The sequence below is a fragment of the Talpa occidentalis genome, unplaced genomic scaffold (genome assembly GCF_014898055.3).
Source record: "Talpa occidentalis isolate TD23 unplaced genomic scaffold, MPIMG_talOcc4v2.1 talOcc4.7, whole genome shotgun sequence".
NCBI classification, from domain to species: domain Eukaryota; kingdom Metazoa; phylum Chordata; class Mammalia; order Eulipotyphla; family Talpidae; genus Talpa; species Talpa occidentalis.
In genome coordinates this window covers 34,072,740-34,092,217 of record NW_023605083.1, presented here as the reverse complement: position 1 = coordinate 34,092,217, position 19,478 = coordinate 34,072,740, and the positions used below count along the sequence as shown (strand labels likewise).

General features: G+C 40.5%; 1 protein-coding gene across 13 annotated transcripts in view; it reads left to right on the top strand.

Annotated features, from left to right (window-relative positions):
- LINGO2 (leucine rich repeat and Ig domain containing 2) overlaps positions 1-19,478 on the top strand; it is a 1,109,656-nt gene that overhangs the window by 1,073,309 nt on the left and 16,869 nt on the right. The gene's annotated exons all lie outside the window — the stretch shown is intronic.

The window sequence follows — 19,478 nt, the reverse complement described above, 5'->3', positions numbered from 1 at the left end:
TTTGCCTTCAGAAATGCTCGAGGAGTCCTATAATATGGCAATCTCTGCCAAATGTGAAGTTCTATAGTCTCTAAGCCTGCAGAACCAATATTTCAATTGTGTTCCTACACCTCGAAATTGCCCTTCATGCTGTCTGCTTCTCCTTTTCTGTCCTTACTCTCTCCATGGGCACCCAATGCCAGTGCTCTAAAAATAAGGCAGTTTAGGCACCTGGCTTCTGCCTGGCCTTGAGAGACCTGCACTAATTAGGATTGTGGGTGAAGAAAAGCATGAGTAATCTTCTGAACTTTGTTTTGATTTTTCATCTGGGCACAGATCTTGAGGGCTTATGGGGTAACCTTAGAGGTCACCTAGTTCAGTCCTTGCTCTGAGGTCAAAAGACCCAAGTCACAGGTGAGTTATCCTGAAGGAAAAAAAAAAAAGTCCCTGTCTCTCTAAGCTCTTCAGAGAAAGTTGTGAGCACTTGAATAACTCTCTCAATACAGAGAAATCTTTCTATTTGTTGTGTTTAACCAAAGTCATTATATAGTGCCATGAATATCTGAATATAAGAACTTGAAGGGGGGGCCTCCCTGGTGGTGCAGCGGTTGAGCACTGGGTTGCAAAACTGCCGGCAGCCTCTGCAGCGCCGGATTGATCCCTGGCCGCTGGCGCCAGTGAGGGTCCCACATGGCACGTAGACCTCTCCTGCCGCGCCCGCTGCTCCCCTCAGCAGTGTATTTCCTCAGTCTGCCTGTTCTGCTCCCCTCTCTGGCTCTGGTGAATCCTCTCACCCCCCACCCCACACTTCTGACTGTACCCAGTGCTTGTATAAATAAAATATATCTTAAAAAAAAAAGAACTTGGATGGAAAAAAACAAGTTTAGAATAATCATAAAGTTTTACATTATTCTTCCTTGATCTTTGATGCTTTGCTGGCTGCTCAGGGTGGTATATGAGGTTTTCCTGTGGTGACCTTGACCTGCTCTGTTGTGTTAATATTTTTATTATAGTTTTTAATTATTAATTTACATATCTTTTTACATCGTTGCTCATTTTTAAACAATGTTTGCTTCCCCCACCCCTCAGGTGTTGTCCCCATAGAATTCCCTTCACCAATTCACCTGTGTACCATCACCTCAGTCTGATGGTTTCAGTTAAAGGAGAGCTATAGGGGAGCCAAATAAGACATGGAGGGGGAATAATAACAATACAAAATAAAACAAAAACAAACAGACAATTATAAACCAGAGACATCTTGCAGGGGAGGAGGAGGGAGAGGGAATAGAGGGAGGGAGGGAGGAGCACAGGGGGCTGCTCTGTTGTGTTTAGGAAGAAGTAGGCTGAGACAGGCTGCCTAAGGCTCCTTACACAGCTGTCCTAAACTCCTTGGCTTCTTCAGCAGAGCAAAATCAGCTTTTTGCTTTTAGGCAGTGGGGAAAATAGCAATAGAAAAGACAAAGTCCCCTTCTACAGAGAGCTTATGTTCTACTTGGAAACTGGACAATCAAAAATAAGCCAGGGAACATAGGATACAATCCCAGGGCTGCCATATTCCCACTGTGCCTAAAAGCAGAGAGCAGGTCTTTCTGACTCTGAGTTGAGAAGATGACCTACAAGAGGCCCTTTTTCATGTGCTTTCTTGTCTTGGTTGGTGTGAGAACATTCCAAAGCTTGTGCCCCACGTTTTCTTCCTTTGTACCTATCTCACTGGTCTCTACCTCTCTCATCATAGTCTTCAAAATCATCATGTCGGGCCTCCCCTGGTGGCACAGGCGGTTGAGCGCCGCACTGTGAAACTCTGCGCAGCCTCTGCAGCGCCAGTTGGATCCCGGCTGGCCAGCGAGGGTCCCACATGGCGCAGCAGACGTCTCCTGCTTCGCCCGCGGCTCCCCTCAGGAGTGTATTTTGTCAGTCTGCCTGTTCTGTTCCCCACTGTCTCTGGTGAGTCCTCTCACCCCCCATCTCTGGCCTGTACCTGGTTCTTGTATGCATAAATAAATCTTTAAAAAAATGCTCATTTTGGAATATATGATTCTATAGCATTGGGCTAATCTTTTTAGAGCCTTTTGGAAGGAAATGCTGCAACCCTTCTCTTTTCTGTCCATCTTGTCTAAGCTTCTCTGGCCCATAATAGACCCTGGGTAAATATTTCTGAATGAAAGAGTGCCTCCAGGAAACCATCCCTCCTACGCACTGATTAAATTATACACAGACACCCACTGTATAGCCTAAGGGTATTAAACTCACTCAATAATGTCTGTGAAGGGCCTACTGCCTTCCTCATGCTTCTGCCTGCCCTTCCACCTGTTTCCAGGGGTCATGGATACTGATATTTCAAAAGTACTCAGTCCCTTGGCCCCAGTCATATCTTAGTTCTTACTAGGATTTTTTTTCTCCTTGTCTTTCTTCCCTTCCCTCAACTCCCCTCCATTTCTCTCCCTCTCTCCCCTGCTCTCCACTCCTCTCCCCACCTTCTCTGATCTCTAGTCCCTCCCTCTTATGCTGAAGTTAGGAGGGGGAGGGGAGGGGATCACTAGGAAATATCACACTTGACAGTGGACTAGCTTCTATTTTGACCCAATGTCTTCTATTTCTTGCATTCCTCTCCTTCAGATGCCAGTTCTACTGTTGCAGAAATAAATTCTAGCCTTCTACCCAGGCAAGGGAAGAACAAGGGTACTTCAGGAATGGTGAGGTCAGGAGAAGCTTTATAACTCATGCATGAGGTCCCAGACCCAGGTAGCCCCATAAGGTCTGAGCACCCATCTAGAGACAAAGGGTCTCTTTTATACATAACCATTTTATATTGATAACATCTGTCAGTGAGCACAAAAGTTCTTGACAAAAGAGGGAAAATGCAGATATCCCAGGATGACCTGGGAGATCAATCAGACTGGCCAGTGTCACCTCCTTTAGATATGCTTATTAAGGAAGCAAACTTGTTATTGACACTTACTTTGCATTATTTACTGCACCAGGCCTATGTACTTTAGCAGGAAACAGGAAAGATTTGTTTTTTTAAATATTTATTTTGCCTATTTATACAAGAACTGGGGTACAGGCCAGATTCGTGGGAGGATGAGAGGATTCACCAGAGACAGAGTGGGGAACAGAACAAGCAGACTGACAAAATACACTGTTGAGGGGAGCAGCGGGTGCGACAGGAGAGGTCTGCTGCGCCATGTGGGACCCTCGCAGGCCAGTGGGGATGGAACCAGAGCTGCAGAGGTTGTGGAACAGCTTCACAGCACTGTGCTCAACTGCCTGCGCCACCAGGGGAGGCCCAGGAAACAGGAAAAATTTTACTTAGCAGTTTCCTTTCACTACCCCAAGGTTTGTAATAATAATTCTTCCAAAACCAGTTTCCTCTGTGTCACACCATCTACCACCCAGCAATGTACTTTGCCCCAAAATGCAACCCCCTTTCTGAGAGGAACTCCTAGGAATAACATTGTCTCTCCTCTGTTATAAGTATGGCTGTGAATGTTTCCCAGTGCTGAGAAGTTTCTCAAGTTAGGGAATTTAAAATCCTCAGTTCCAGTCAGAATGACCAAATAATGTGTTCAGTATGATTTTTACAATCAGCCTTTAACCATTACAATCTGTACTTGAAATATTTTCTACCTTCCATTCTGCTTACTGGACTATTCAGGGAGGTGTTGGTAGATTATAAATTTAAAGATAAAGAAAAAAAGACTAAGGAAGTAGGTAATAATGTGCAAAAAGATGCATAGCTAACTCTTCAGGCCAGGATTCAAATCAAGGGCTTTCATAATCCCAGTGCAGTGTTTTGTCTGTGTATGGAAATAAGAGGAAAATTGGTACTATTCTAACTCTTTATGGTGGATACACATGTGAACTGTGTGCCCTTACACCTTGTCTTGGAGCTGCTGTTTTTTTCTAATGAGTGAAACTGGATCTTAGTTATTTCAGATTTATTGACAAATAATTGGTCTACAAAAAGAGCACATAACTACCATATACAATTTCATAGGTTTGGAAATATGTATACACCCATGTGTCCATTACACAATCCAGATAATTAACATTTTTATCACCTCTAAATGTTTTCTTATATCATTTTGTTTGTTTTGTGGTATGTTCAGTTAGCATGGAACCTACCACCCTCCTAACAAATTTTTACATAACATCTTATTAACTATCTTGCACATCCCATTTCTGGAATTTATTCATCTAGTATAACTGTAAATTTTGAAATACTATTTTGACTGACTAAAATTATCATACTTTCACATCAAAGCAGATTCAGAACCAAAATGAAGTAGGAGAAAAAAATAAATACGTGTTGTATATACGTGATGCGCGTAGCTGATGTGTTATGACATTCATCCTGAGGAGCGGGACTCTGCTGGTGGACACACCCTCTCCCCTTATTCAGAACAGACACCAGTTCTGTTGTCACACTTCCATATATTTAATCACACCTCAACTGTTAAACTACATTAAGAGGCATATGCTTAAATTTACTAAAAAAAAACCATAAATCTGACTTCAGCTTAATCGCTCCCACCCAAATGCTATTATAGCTTAGTTTTTAATCTTCCATCCCAAGTCCTCTCCTCGCCAGCATGTACTGTAATCATTCCCACTTGAGCAAGTCATTTAATTTATCTTTCCCTGTTTGTAAAATGGGAATGATACCAATACCACAACATAGGGTGTTAGAAGATTGAAAAAAAAAATAAGCAAGGGTGAATATCAAATGTTTGGCATATAGTAGATATCAGTGAATTTCAATCTCCACCCTGCACTGCTTCTAGAATGTAAAATTTTAAAGGGCAAGAGCTATGAGCTCTATTTCAGTTGCACAAAAAAAGAGGATTAAATATTACACTGACTCTGTCAGTGCCCTAGAATAGAATTCCACCTCTCTACCCAGAAAAGTACAGTGCTCTTTCCATATTCCTTCCAGGCCTTAATCTAGACAGAGGCCAGAGTGCAGGGTTACTGACTGCTGGTTTCTGCCACCAGGTGGTGGGATTATAAAATGATAGACAGGAGGTGTGTTCTTTTTTTTTTTAAAGATTTTATTTATGCATACCAAAACTGGAGTGTAGGCCAGAGGTGCAGGGGGTGAGAGGATTCACCAGAGACAGAGTAGGGAGCAGAATAGGCGGATTAACTGAAATATATTGCTGAGGGGTGCAGTGGGTGAGAGGGAGACAGGAGAGGTCTGCTGCCGTGTGGGTCACCTTCCTGGCTGGGGATCAAACCCAGATAGCGTCATAGTGCTGATGCTTAACCCCTTGTGCCACCAGGGAGGCCCCAGAGCTTTGAAGGCAGTTTTGAAGTATATAGGTTTTTGTACTTACCAAATACTCAGAATTCCATTTGCTGCTACCCTCTCCCCTGGTAGACTTCAGCCAGCTGTGCTACAGCTCATTGCTCACCTATGAAGTCTGGTTGGTTCTCACTTTCTAGATGCATCGGGATGGCCCACCATGCAGCATTCCATTGCTAATAAGATGAAATCACTGGTGGCTTTAAGGCTTATAGATACCTTGACACTCACAGATCAATTTCAGAGCAATAGTGTGCTTAAATGAACATGGTCCCCACAACCAAGAATAATTTCAAAACAACTTAAGCTAGCATTACTCAATATTATGAAGGGGACCGGAAATCCCCCAGCAATAAATTTTAAAATCCCTTTTTGGTTTCTTCCCAATCCATAGGCCCACACAATACAGTTCCTCTTCTCAAGTGCATGAAAATTCCTCCACCCTTGTTTGTGCCCCCTCCTTTTTTGCGCTCTGCTCTGTGCCCTTTTCTGTCATTACTCCACTGGTCATCCCAGGAACTGTCAAAGAGGAAAGCCATTTTGGAGGGAAAGAGTGTAACACTCTGATGTAGACCTTGCCAGAAATCTCTAGTGGGTAAGCAGTGAAAAAAAAACTGTAAAAAAAAAAAAGTATATTAATCAGGTAAGTTATTAATCTCGTAGTTCTTTATAAATTGGATGAATGCTCTTTGTCAGCTTTTTTGTAAAGATGTAGATAGCCAGGCTGTGGCTTACCTTTTTTAATGATATTGGTCAAAGAACAATAATTTTTAATTTTAGAAAAATGTCAGTAAACCCTGGCAGAATGTAAAATAAATCACATATATGTTAGTATATTGTAGCAATCATTAACTAAATACCACAAACTGTGGTGCAATTTAAAAGGAATGATGAAATGCAATTGCAGTAAGCACTGAATTGTAAGTCTGAGGATTCATTCCAATCTTGTTGTGCCACCAATTCACTGTAGGAGCTTCAAAGGGTGACATTGAGACAAATACTGGCTCTTCACTTCTCCCATTTATTGATAGGTAAATCAAAACTTTTCTTAGTAAGATGCAGAACTGATTAATGTCACATAGCCAGTGGGTCAACAAGTGAGCTCTTTTAAAACAAGAAACATGTCCTCATGTGCCTTTTTTTAAAAGATTTATGTATGCATACAAGAACTGGGGTACAGACCAGAGATGTGGGGTGTGAGAGGATTCACCAGAGACAGAGTGGGGAGCGGAACAGGCAGATTGACTGAAATACACTGCTACAGGAAGCAGCTGGTGAGACAGGAGAGGTCTGCTGCACCATGTGGGTAGGTCCCTGGCTGGTCAGGGATCGAACTTGTGCTGCAGAGGCTGCAGACAGCTTCATAGGTTGTGTCTTAACTCCTTGCACCACCCGGGAAGGCCCCCTTATGTGCCTTTGTAACTCTGGTACATGACAGGGCGTGGTACATAGTGACTTCAGATGACTTTTAGACAGTGAATTCCAAACATCCAACAAGACTTGTACCTGGGCCCTGGCCTTTGCTAACTACTCCAAAGGACTGACGTGTGCTTCTGGTCTATGTACTTTATGATACTGAATTCCAGTCTTCAATTTCACTCTTTTGATGACAATAACTCAACTGTGTATTAATACTTTTTGAGGTAGCATTTATTTATAGAACATCTAAGTTACATGCAATTTCTTTACCTAGATGGCAAAATTTCCACCCATTGCTCTGAAATAATTTCCCCATTTTCTGAGTCATGAAAAACAGTGATATGCTTACTAATGCATGATTAATATATATCAATATCTGCTTAAATGTATTTAATTCAAAATTGTTTTTTAATATCATGTGTCAGATCATTGTGGGTTAGATTTATTATTTATTTTTTTGTGTGTGTGGGGGGTAGATTTAGGCCAAAGAGGAGACCAAGTAGGAAAGACAGTGCATGTATTGCATGCTGCATCCAAATTAATTGATGATATGCGTATGGGCCTTTACAGATTATCAAACAGCTTTCCATACAGCTTTTCATTAACTCCTCAAAACTATCATGTGGGATCAGCATTTGTGCTCCAGATAGGAAGATGAGTCTGAGCATCATTAAGCGATTTGTCTAAAACCACAGAGCGGGGACCCAGACTCTTGTCCAAGTTCTCTGCTCAGAAATAACCTTGGGCCGGAATAGCAGAGCAGTTAAGGGAACATCCATTTCACTTGGATTGCTCAGTATTAACATTCCAATTTTGCTACTTTTTAGCAGTGTGAGCTAAATAAGGCAAATTACTTAACTTTTTTGTACTTTAGTTTCCTAGTCTCAAAATGGAAGAAAAATAGAACCTACAACATAAGGTCATTAGGGGAATTGAGTTAATGTTCTTAGAACAGAACTCAGCATGTAGGAAACACTTGGGTGTGTGTGTGTGTGTGTGTGTGTGTGTTGATTTGCATGCTTATCTACGTCTTAACTGAACTGTTTCTCACATGTCTGCAAGTCTCTCACACATGAACTCCTGATACATTTCATTTCCTTTATACAAAAGAGCTGATTCCTGGCAGCAGCCTGATTATAAATTATGTGTAGTGTATTTATGAGGAGACTGAATATGCATCAGCCCCTCCATTCTAGAAAGGGTCCCAGTGCGTAGAAGAGGAACAGAGACAAAGCTCTGACCTCTAATATAAGCTTCATTAAAAAGCTTCTCAGATAAAATCCCTGTGCTTTAGATGCTGATTGCCACAGTAACCCTGCAGCCCAGAGAACATAATGCAAGCTATAATTTAAAATTTCATGCAGGAAGGAAAAGTTACAGTTTTCACAGAGAGTCTGTAGATCAAACATAAGATGAGAACTAAGTGTCTGCCCAGCATATCCAGCGTGGAAGCAGACAGTGTGGCTTTTGAGTTCTTTCCTAATCAATTTTATTGATTAAACCTCAAACTATCTAACATGCTGCATGTTGCTTGGATGTCTAAAACCTGTCTTTGAACAAAGTGATGAGACGCAATCCAAACAGTCAGGGAGTAGAAATACTATTCAGAACACTGTTGTATTTGCTTTATAGCTGCTAAAAACCAAGGGACCAAACTGAGTTTCAAAAGGTTCTAAGGTCACATGTGCTAAATTCTATCACTGGACTTGGAGGTGCCACTTTTGACTTGCTGGGCTTTTGCTAATCTAGATGGGCATGAAGCTCCACTCTCTGAGCAGGGCAGGTGCTGCAGCCCCCACACCCTGGGGGTTGGGGGTGGGGGTAAGACAGCTCCTGAGTTTGCTTACTGCTCAGGATTGCTTCCTGCTTTCCCTTGCCAGCCTTAGCATATATCCTTCTCTCGTCTTCATTCAAACAAAGGTATGTTGCAAAACAAATCTTATTCTCCCTCTGGGAGACAGTATGGAGTTGCTGCTGTAACATGAATGTCGGATTCAGAGAAAACCAAGCATATATTTTTTTAAAGATTTATTTATTTATGCATACAAGAGCTGGGGTACAGGCCAGAGACGTGGGGTGGGGTGAGGAGATTCACCAGAGACAGAGTGGGGAACAGCACAGGCAGACTGACTGAAACACACTGCTGAGGGGAGCAGCGGGCAAGACAGGAGAGGTCTGCTGCACCATGTGGGTTGCTCCCTGGCCAGCTGGGGACGGCACTCTAACTTGTGCTTCAGAGGCTATGTATGGTTTGCTTCATAGTTCAGTGCTTAACCCCTTGCGCCACCAGGAAGGCCCCAAAACCAGGCCTATTCAAGTCCAGGTTTTGCTTATTACCTGTGTAAAAATGAGCAACGTGCCTCTTTCTGCCTCAACTTTATCTATAAATGGACATAACAATAGTACCTACAACGTTGTTAGGACCAGTTATTTAAGTGGAAGTTCTTAGAGAAGAAGAAGGTGAGGGAGAGGGAGAGAAGGCAGGAGTATTAAGTGGCTTTTAGAGAGAACTTCTGGAAAAATACAGATGGCTGTCTGACTTGTTAATAAAATTTTAATTTGAGATCAATGAGAAGCCCTATGTGTTGACTACAAATACATACTCATCAGCAATCCCAGGGAAAATCTATCAGGGTTATTTCCTTTCATTAGAGAGCAATATAAATATTGATCAACTCTCCTAATAGATCTGTGGTTTGCTTTCATACATTAAACTTCTGTTCTGCACAGAGGGCACAAATCTTCCAATTACCTTTAGTTCATAATTCATTATGTCACATTAGAAGCTAAACATGAACACAGGGTCCTCATCAAGGAAAAGTACCACTTAAGGAGCACTTCTGTTGCCTCCGTATGCCTCCAGGCTGCCGGTGCCACCTCACAGATGACCTGTACAAGGGCTGAGGGAATATCTTCACCCATCCCATATAGCCCAACCTCTTCCATCTGAAATCAAAGCCACTGTGTGGCGGGACCAAGAAGCAGCCCCCCCACTGAGGGCCAGAAATGAACAGCACACCAACTAATGAAAAAGGAATATTATATTAGGCTTGCTGACACAGGAGAGCTGGAAAATTGCCAAGACAAACATCTGTTGTTTCCTAAAGATGGGTAGACGCATGCTAATCATCTTATTAGTGGTGGTCAAAACATGAGCTTTAATGTCATTGCTATATCAGTGAATGACTCTTAGACTTAGGTGCTAATAATACTGAATAATTATACCAGGAGCCCAGAATCCTGGGTGGAGTGCCTCTGAAAGTTGTATTTGGATATGTCTTTCTGGAAAAGCAGTTCCCAGATTGAACCTGCAAAGTAAATTATTAAGAAAAGATTTTCTTGCCAGTTCATTGCCAGGGAATAAATGAAAGACATGGAAGACTCTTGGAGTCCTGTGAGTTGGAGGGGTTATAGCTAGTGTGGTATCTTTCTCCCTCGGTCAGACTGGCTTCATTACTACCCACTATTTTGTTTCGTGACTAAACAGGAATCCTTTACTTGTACTTTTGACTCTCAATATCAAGACAAAATTCTTGCCACCAAGTGAATTATATGCTAAAGTGCTCTGAATACTTGATGTTAAAAATAGGCACTATGGGGCCTCCCTGGTGGCGCAGGGGGTTGAGCACCACACTATGGGGCAGTCCACAGCCTCTGCTGCATGAGTCCGATCCCCGACCGGCCAGGGAGCAACCCACATGGCGCAGGAGACCTCTCCTGACTCACCTGCTGCTTCCCTCAGCAGTGTGTTTCGGTCAGTCTGCCTGTTCTGTTCACTACTCGGTCTCTGGTGGATCCTCTCATCCCCTCGCATCTCTGGCCTGTACCCCAACTCTTGTAAGCATAAATAAATAAATCTTAAAAAAAATAGGCTCTATGTACCTCTGTTCCCTTTACATGTCAACACCAGTGGGGTCTGGGATCCAGGCTCCTTAGTTAATGAGCCATCATGACCACACACGTGAGCGTTTCCTCCTTTTAAGAACCATAGTTTGTGGACATAAAATAACACTGATTTTTCATTTACATGAAAGGTGTAAATTCGGTTTGCTGAGTTCTGAGAAAAGGCTGGTTTTAGGTTTCTCCTTTGGAAACACTTGCCCTTAATATGTGAAAATAGAAATTTCCTGTTTATTATAACAGGAAGTCTTTCATTTATTTTTTGGTTTATAATATCATATTTATTGAGGTCATATTATTTTACAGCATTGTATATTATTCAGAAATGTTGAGTCAACCTCTCTTTGACATATTTACCACATCACACCCACCCCAAAGGTACCCACAATCCTTCACCAGCATCTACTAGGTCCTCTCTACCCTCTGCTCCCCAACCTCTGGTTGCCTCCTACAGATTTCTGGATGTGTGTGTGTGTGTATTTTTAATTTTACAATGTAATACTTTTTTCTTGCATTTATTTTTGAACAATATATGCTTTCTCTGGCCTATAGATGCTTGGGTGATGGGAGAACTACAGCAGTCTGTATACCATTATTGAGGTCTTTCTATGTCCCATATACTATGCTCAGTACTTTATATGTCATCTAAAAGCCCTATGCAGAAAATAGCTTATAATTATAATTTGTTATAATTAATATCAAAGAATCACAATAGGATCTTCCAAATTTTGGTGATGTTGCAGAGCAGACCCAAATGCAGGATTCTGCTTTATACAAACATTATGTAGTTTATTACACCTCTATTTTTTATTTTTCATTTAGGTAGATTATTAGCAAGAGACCATAAAGCAGTATGACACAAAATTCACAAGATAATTTGAAAACGACCTAATTAGTACAATAATTTTAAAATATTTTTATACATACAGCCCTCTGTCCCAGAGACTATCGAATTTAATTCCTTTAGGTTGTATATGAAAATCGAAGCGATTACGTGACTATCCCCAAAATCACCATGTGAAATAGTGATCAGGAGTACATACTGACCCTCAGTTTTCCTGCATTTCCTTCTCACATCTAAGAAACCAAAGTATGAGGTAGACATGAGTGACTAAGAGACAGTCAAATGAAAGCAAAAAACAGCAAATCCCTGCCTAGGAAGTTGCAGCCAGGCTTGCATTGCTAATTTTTCAAATCCCCCTTCACAATGAGCACACACACTCAGCCTCTGAAGTCACCTCTAGCCAGCTGTTGGGACAGGCGTCCCCACAGGCTAGCAATGATGTAAAATGTGAAGATATTTCTTATTTCTGGTATAGTTAAGGGCACAAAGTTTAGAATAGTATTAAGGAACTGTAGTTCCACTGCTTACTAGTTGTGTGACCTTGGGCCAGTGACTTACCTTCTCTGAGCCTTGCATTCTTCTAGAGCAATGCTATTTTCGACTTAGGGTTTTTAGATGACATAAAGTACTTAGCACAGTATATGGGATGTAGTAAGCCCTCAATCAATGGTATCAATCATCAATCTGAAAGAATCAGCCAATTTTTTGTATTTCAATTTTCAACTCGGTAGCATTTAGTAAAATACATGTGGAAGAGTTTATGGAACTACCGGATGGCCTTGGTGCTAGGTTCTGTATTTTTAAAAAAATTATAAATCAGTCCAGGAGAGATTGCATTTAGAAATAAAATTTAGCTGTTAGGCCAGTTTGGTCCATTTTAGCACTGTGCTCAGCGTCCCTCCAAGCTGTCTATTGTATTGAATTGCAGTTCAGCTAAAGATGGCTCCTTCAGACTCAAAAGAAACCTGAAAGTTTTTTGAATTCAAGATAGAATCAATGTCAAAGCTGAATTTGGAGATGAAGTGCTCTTACAAGCCTTTCCAGGAGCCAAGGGTGCAGGGACAAAAACGTACAGTGTAGCCGGGTTAGAGAGGCTCTTTTATTAGCTGCCCTTTCCAACTACACTGTCCAGGAAGAGGGAGCTAAAAGCAGTCAAGCACACACTCTACCGAGCCAAAAATGATGTTTTCATCAAAGCCTACTGGGGCTTGTTTGCAGAGCCCGAATCTGGGGCAAACAGCTTGCCGCATCTCTTAAAGCCTGGTCTCAGCACTTACTTAATTTGAGATCTATTTCTTTCCTATTAAAAATAAAAAGAGTTGCAGTCACTCTGACATGAATTGTTTACTGGAAAGCATTGTGCCCTTGTGAGTCTGTCAGACAGTAGGACTGGATAGTGACATATTCAGGCTCCCATGTGATAGGGAGCAGTTCAGATAATCACTTTAAATATTTTACTAACAGAGTAAAAATTATTTAAATAGTTAGAGTAAAAGTGCTGTTGTTTATCATACTCACGTTCCTTTTTATTGCCAATAAAACTTGTCTTCTGGTTAAAAACAGGAAATATACTAACGATTTCTCACAAAAAAAAAAAAATCTGTGAGGATGTGTAGTCAAGAATTCCCCCTAGAATATTGTCATTTTTTAAGATTTATTTTTTATTTTTATGCATACAAGAGCTGGGGCACAGGCCTGAGGTGCGAGGGGTGAGAGGATTCCCCAGAGACAGAGTGAGGAACAGAACAGGCAGACTGACCAAAATACACTGCTGAGGGGAGCAGCAGGCGAGACAGGAGAGGTCTGCTGTACCATGTGGGTAGCTCCCTGGCCAGGGATCGAACTCGTGCTGCAGAGGCTGCAGACAGCTTCATAGGTTGCATCTTAACCCCTTTTGCCACCAGGGAGGCCCTAGAATATTGTCATGTGTAATAAACGCTCCTGACTGGTTTATTTATATTAGTAGCCAGGGAGTCATGGCAATCTGGGGAAGTGCAAAAGCAAAAAAAAAAAATAATAATTTTCTATTGAGGCAATATGGGGAAGCCACAGAAAATAATTCTTGGGTACCCTTTGAGTTCTCTGCCTCCTAAAGAAATGAATTAGTCATTCAGGAGGGTGTGAATGTTCCCAGAATTGAAGTTTCCCTGGTGGCCTGGAAGTTTAATTCTCAGATACCTGATATCAGGGGTGACTGCGAAATGCCTCCTCCTGTCTTTGTCTCTGCAGTGTGACTATGAACATCTTTTCTCCCTTTCTAGTCTTTCATTTTTTAAAAAAGAAAAAATGTACACTAAGTCCAAATTTTAGCATGCTATCTAGTCTATTTCCATGAATATTGCATAATTGAGAGATTGCCTCTTAAGAATTTTCAGGTGTTTGCCTCTGATTTATTTTTCATTTTCATTTACATAAAAAGTCGATTATACCAGAAGTCTTTGTTGCTGCCTTAGTTGAATCTTCTCACAGGGCTTCTCACAGAGATTTATGTGCTTGGAACCACACTTAGATCAAAAAACATACAGAAATTTCTGCAAAATATCACGGGAGTGGCCCAGCTCATTATATATTCCCATCACACAAAAAATTCTTTTCCAGCTAGGCTGACTCCTAGCTGAGCTTCCACTCACCTGGGAACAGCATAAAGGACATAACATTTATATTTGCAACTTCCTACAACTTAATCCCTTTACAAAATTATTCAAAACTTTTACTTTCAACTTCCTTGTAGAAAGAGGGCAGGGGTTCCAGGCCTATTTGAACTGAGAATCAGTTGTCTCATCTGTCAACAGGGGTAACAGCACCTCCTTCAGAGACATGTGAGGAGTAAATGAGATGATATACAGAAAGAACCCAGCAGTGTGCCTGGTATAGAGATTACAGCAAGGGATTATCTTTAAGAAAATTTATTGAAGTAACACTGGTTTATAGCATGACACAGGTTTCCAAGGTATAGCATTAAAAAAACCAGCATCTGTATATATACTACATTATGTTCACCACCAAAAGTCTAGTTTCCATCTTTCCTCATACAATTGACCCCTTTCGCCCGATCGACTCTCCTTACATCCCTCCAGTTTTGTTCTAAGCGTCTAAAATCTCGTTCTTGTTTGGTGTTGGCTTGTTGATTTGTTTTACTCCCCACATATGAGTAAAATCATAGTGTTTGTCTCTCTGCATCTATTTTGTCTCTCTGCATTTATTTTCACTTAGCATAATACTCTCTAAGTCTGTTCATTTTGTTGCAAATGGTAGGATTTCATCTCTTTTTTTTATAGCTGAGTAGTATTCCAATGTGTATATACCACATCTTTATCCACTCATCTGCCTATGGGCACAGAGGTTGTTTCCAATGTTTAGCTGTTGTGAATAATGCTGTGAGCAACATGGGATGCGTGTAGCTCTGTAATGAGGGTTTTTATATTCTTTGGGTAAATAGGGGGACTTTCTTACTTGAGGCCATTTGATCTTAAAACTGTTCTATAGAAAAACAAATTCCAGATGTACCTAAGTAGAAAGGAGTGTTTTAAATTTGTCATGATGCAACAGTTCTGTTGAACAGAGAAGGGACTCTTCTTCTGGAGAGCAATTTAAATGTCTTGTGAGAATGAGCCCAGGATTCTTCCCAGAAGGCTGACTTTGAGGCAGAGGTGTTGAAGACAGTGTCCTATATGGGGAGAAACTCTTCCCCAAGAAACTCTCTGTGTAAAATTTAAGCTCAGAGGCCAATATCATCTGCTGTAACAGAACTATAGAGAGGTAGGCAGTATTCCAGGAAGGAAAAGCACCTTCCCTGTATTGTTTTGTTTCATTGATCAAATTATCACTTTATTTCCTTCTTTCTTATGTTTGGGCAGTTTCACATATGGCATTTCAATACCCTGTGGGAAGCTAATTAATAATAATTCAGATTAAGTGAATGCTTTTCTTTTGGCAAGGGCATTGTAGATCAATTTAAGTCAAATGTGCCTGATTCTGTTGGAGCAATAAACTCTCTTACAGTGTTAGAGATACTATAAAATCCACATACTTTGTACAACCTGAATGGAATTAAAGACAGGCAATTAATCTCTTCTCCATTTTTTTTATTGGGGAGAATTGATTTTTAGATATAGGTTTGTATAATTTTGAAATTATTTAGAAAGTCAGTTCAAATCGTATGAGATTTCTGTGCCAGCTAAATTCAAAATGGTATTTAAATGTCAAATATGTAATCAATGTATCAAAGCTGAATTTAATTACCATTTACATTAACTTCTCACTTTAGAAATGGTGTCAGATCTAATCCCATTTGACCTAGACATGGAAGTAGACTAGTGATTAATATCCCCATTTGAGAGATAAGGAAAGTGAGGGATAGAAAAGTTATGGAAAGTGAAGGACAGAAAAGTTAAGGGTCTTACCCAGTTACCCAGATAGCAGGGCCAGATTTAAAACCCAGTCTCCTCCTTCATAGCCCCAGTAATATTGCACTAGACTTAAAAGGCTTGGATTCTAATTTGACAGTCTATTCTGGGCTCAGATTTAGTAGGTATGGATAAAACCCCCAGATCTGTGTATTTAATTTATAACATATAATGTATATAATATTTATAATATATATTTAAATACCTAAAAATCTATGATTCAAAGCAAAAAAAGGATAAAGGTAAATATAATACAATTTTTCTCCTTCCTCTGCCTCTCATCTATTGATACTTAGTTCCTTGCCCTGAGTCATCTGGGTTCTCATTGTATTACTTCAGAATTATTTCATTTTATTCACACATAGGCAAAGACATTTTTCTTTCTCATAGATTTTTTTCAAGATTTATTTATGCATACAAGAACTGGGGTAAAGGCCAGAGTTTTGGGGGGGTGAGAGGACTCACCAGAGACAGAGTAGGGAACAGAACAGGCAGATCAACCAAAATACACTGCTGAGTGGAGCAGCGGGCGAGTCAGGAGAGAGGTCTGCTGTGCCATGTGGGTCATCTCCCTGGCTGGGGCTCGAACTTGTGCTGTAATGGCTGCGGTGAGCTTCATAGGTTGCGTCTTAACCCCTTGCACCATCTAGGGAGGCCCCTAGATCTTTGTTTTTTAACATGTTCTATAGGTAATTCTGGTACAGATAATCTTCAAATGATCAGTCTGGAAAAAAATATTGCCTCTAAGGCACAGGAATTGCTCATTGTCATCTCAAACAAAGGTTCTCAAATTTTAGCATGTGTCAGATTTCCCCACAGTGTTTTTTTTTACCACGCTGATAGCTACACCCTTATTTTGAGGACTCTGGCATTATTTATTAAATTCTATGTTCATAGCTTAATTGACTCCCCAAAATACATCATCAGTGGCCATAAAAACAGCAATATGAGGTCTTTACTAGGTTACAGGCATTGTTCCAAGGATTTTACATACATGAACTTGCTTGTCTGCAACAATTCTATAAGGTAGATACTGTTCTTATCCAACTTTGCAGAGGGAAAATTGAGGGAGACAAGATAAGTCCCCAACTTCATTCATTCAGGCATGTGGCAACACCAGCCTGATGCCCAAACCTATAGTTTACAATCTGTGCTGCCCTCCCAGACCCCAAATGAGAGCTGATAGACTTGCTTTCAAATCAGCAGCACCAAGTATGATTAAAAGCCTCTCACTTTATTACAGTAGCTCTCAAATGGGAAAAGGTAGTAACAAGATTAAGTATGTACATTTTGAACAATAGAAATTTTCATTTTAAGTTGTGCAATTTTTTTTTTAGTTTCTCCTGTAATAAATTTGAGATATTTTCAATTCACCTGCAGTTCTTCAGAGAAAATTATCATATAATGAGGCATAGCAGTCCTTTAAACCCAGTAACATTTTTTTTTAATATTCTGCATTTGCTACATTTGATCACATAAAATTTATATACAAAATTATATATAGTATATGAAATAATGCCCAAGTCCATACATGTGTGAGTTGAATCTAACATACCAGCTTTGTGAGTCGAATGTCATTAATTTTTCACAATTTTTATAAATATGCTATCACAGTAGTAGCTAGAAATTGTCATGGTAGTATTTATACCATGAAAATGAACAACAGCTAGAAAAGAGGGTTTTTTGTTTCCCCCTTGGAGAATTTATAGGAAAACATTTATCGGCATACCACCATTCCAGTAAGGAAGATACTATAAACAGTGTATTACTAAGATGGCACATTAAACAAAATGTTAATCACAGTATTGACTTCTTAACTTTAATCATCGAACTCTTGCCAGTAACCAAAAATGTGCATTAGACACACAGAATTTATCTTTCATTTCTTTGCTATTAAGGATCTAAATCATTATTTCTATACTCAAATTCCTGAAAGCTAAACGCAAGATGAGGAAAAAGTGCCCCCAGGTCCTCTCTGCATGCAAATCAGAAGTCTAGATTTTTAATAACTCCTCTGGCAACAAAATAAACAATGTGGAATGTATCTGGGGCAGGTTTGATAAGTTAGCACAGTGCTTCTAAATCTCCTGTCTTTGATTCCTGCAGCACAGCACGCATTTCCTAAAATCAAGTAGCATTTTGGAATGTTCTAGCATTAGATAGACTTGAAATTCCCCAAACAATTAGGTTGAGTTTATTCATACATTTACCCTATTGACCCTTTCTTTCTCTAAAGTGATTTCTCTTTACTCACCTTAGCAATGGCTACAGTTTTAGGTTCTGAATAAATTAAATGCCTGAAGTGGTATTTTAATTACCTACTCACTGTTTGTTAAATTCAGCAGTGGAGTCAGTAATTAGAATAGTGCTTTCACCCTGGGAACTTTTGGTGTTCTAAGTAAAAGCAGGCACTATCGTGTGGTAATGAACACAGTCATGGTGACGAGCACTGCAGGTTTCTCAAGGACTTTGATGTTATCCCAGTGGTATCTGGAGGTCTTTGTGACTCAAAAAGAAGTGGATTGCTCTATTTTCATGCATTCCTATTTTTCTGCAAAACCTTACCCCTCAGCACTTAAAAACCACCAGAAAGCTTTCTATATGTACTGGTTATGATTCCTAATAAGAGTGCAGACAAATTAAAAATACTAGAGCAATTTTCCTCAGTCCCAGGAAGGGTATAGAGGGCAACATTGAAGACTGCAGCTCAGAGCAGCTTCTCCCTTGACCCCACCATGGCAGCCTGGGACAGCACACTTCTGGGCGACAGAGTTGACTTTGCATTTGTGCACACCTAACTTCCAAACTGTGTTCATAAAGCAAATAGGTGTGGCAAGTCATTTTCCACCAATAGCAGCTAAAATGTGGAAGTCTGTAAATGACCCATCATACTAACAAGCAGAACAAATCAATGACTCTCCAGTTAGCAACATAGATTTTACTTACTCCTAGGTCCATTTGCACTCAAGTAGAAATGATAAGGTTGAAGTTACTTCAATATATTTTGTCTATGCCACAGGACTGTGTCATGTATGTTAATATTATAGGTAACACATACAGAGCCAGAGTGTTATTCTGGCTCTTGATAACAGGTTAAAAAGATGCAGAAAACTGATCATCCCTAAGGGAACATTCCTTCTCATAAACAGCAACACTAGGATCTGCCTTCCAGACAGCTGGTGTCCTTTTCTAGTACGCCAGAACTGCAGAAGCTACTTCTGAAAACCTAAAGGCTAAGCCACAGTGAAGGTTCCCATCCCATCCAGTGAGTGTTTCTCTGGGCAAAACAAATGTTTTGGAATGTCAATCTCAGAGGTATACCCATAAATCAGGGAGACAATTCTGCCTGCTCCTGTGAAACACACATTTCTTAGAATGTCGTTTTTATGCTATACTCTTTAAAAAAAAAAAGATTATTTATGCATACAACAGCTGGGGTACAAGCCAGAGATGCAGAGGGTGAGAGGATTCACCAGAGACAGAGTCGGGGGCAGAACAGGCAGACAGACTGAAGTACACTGCTGAGGGGAGCAGCGGGTGAGACAGGAGAGGTCTGCTGTGTCATGTAGGTTGCTCCCTGGCTGGCCGGAGATCAAAATCATGCTGCAGAGGCTGCGGACAGCTC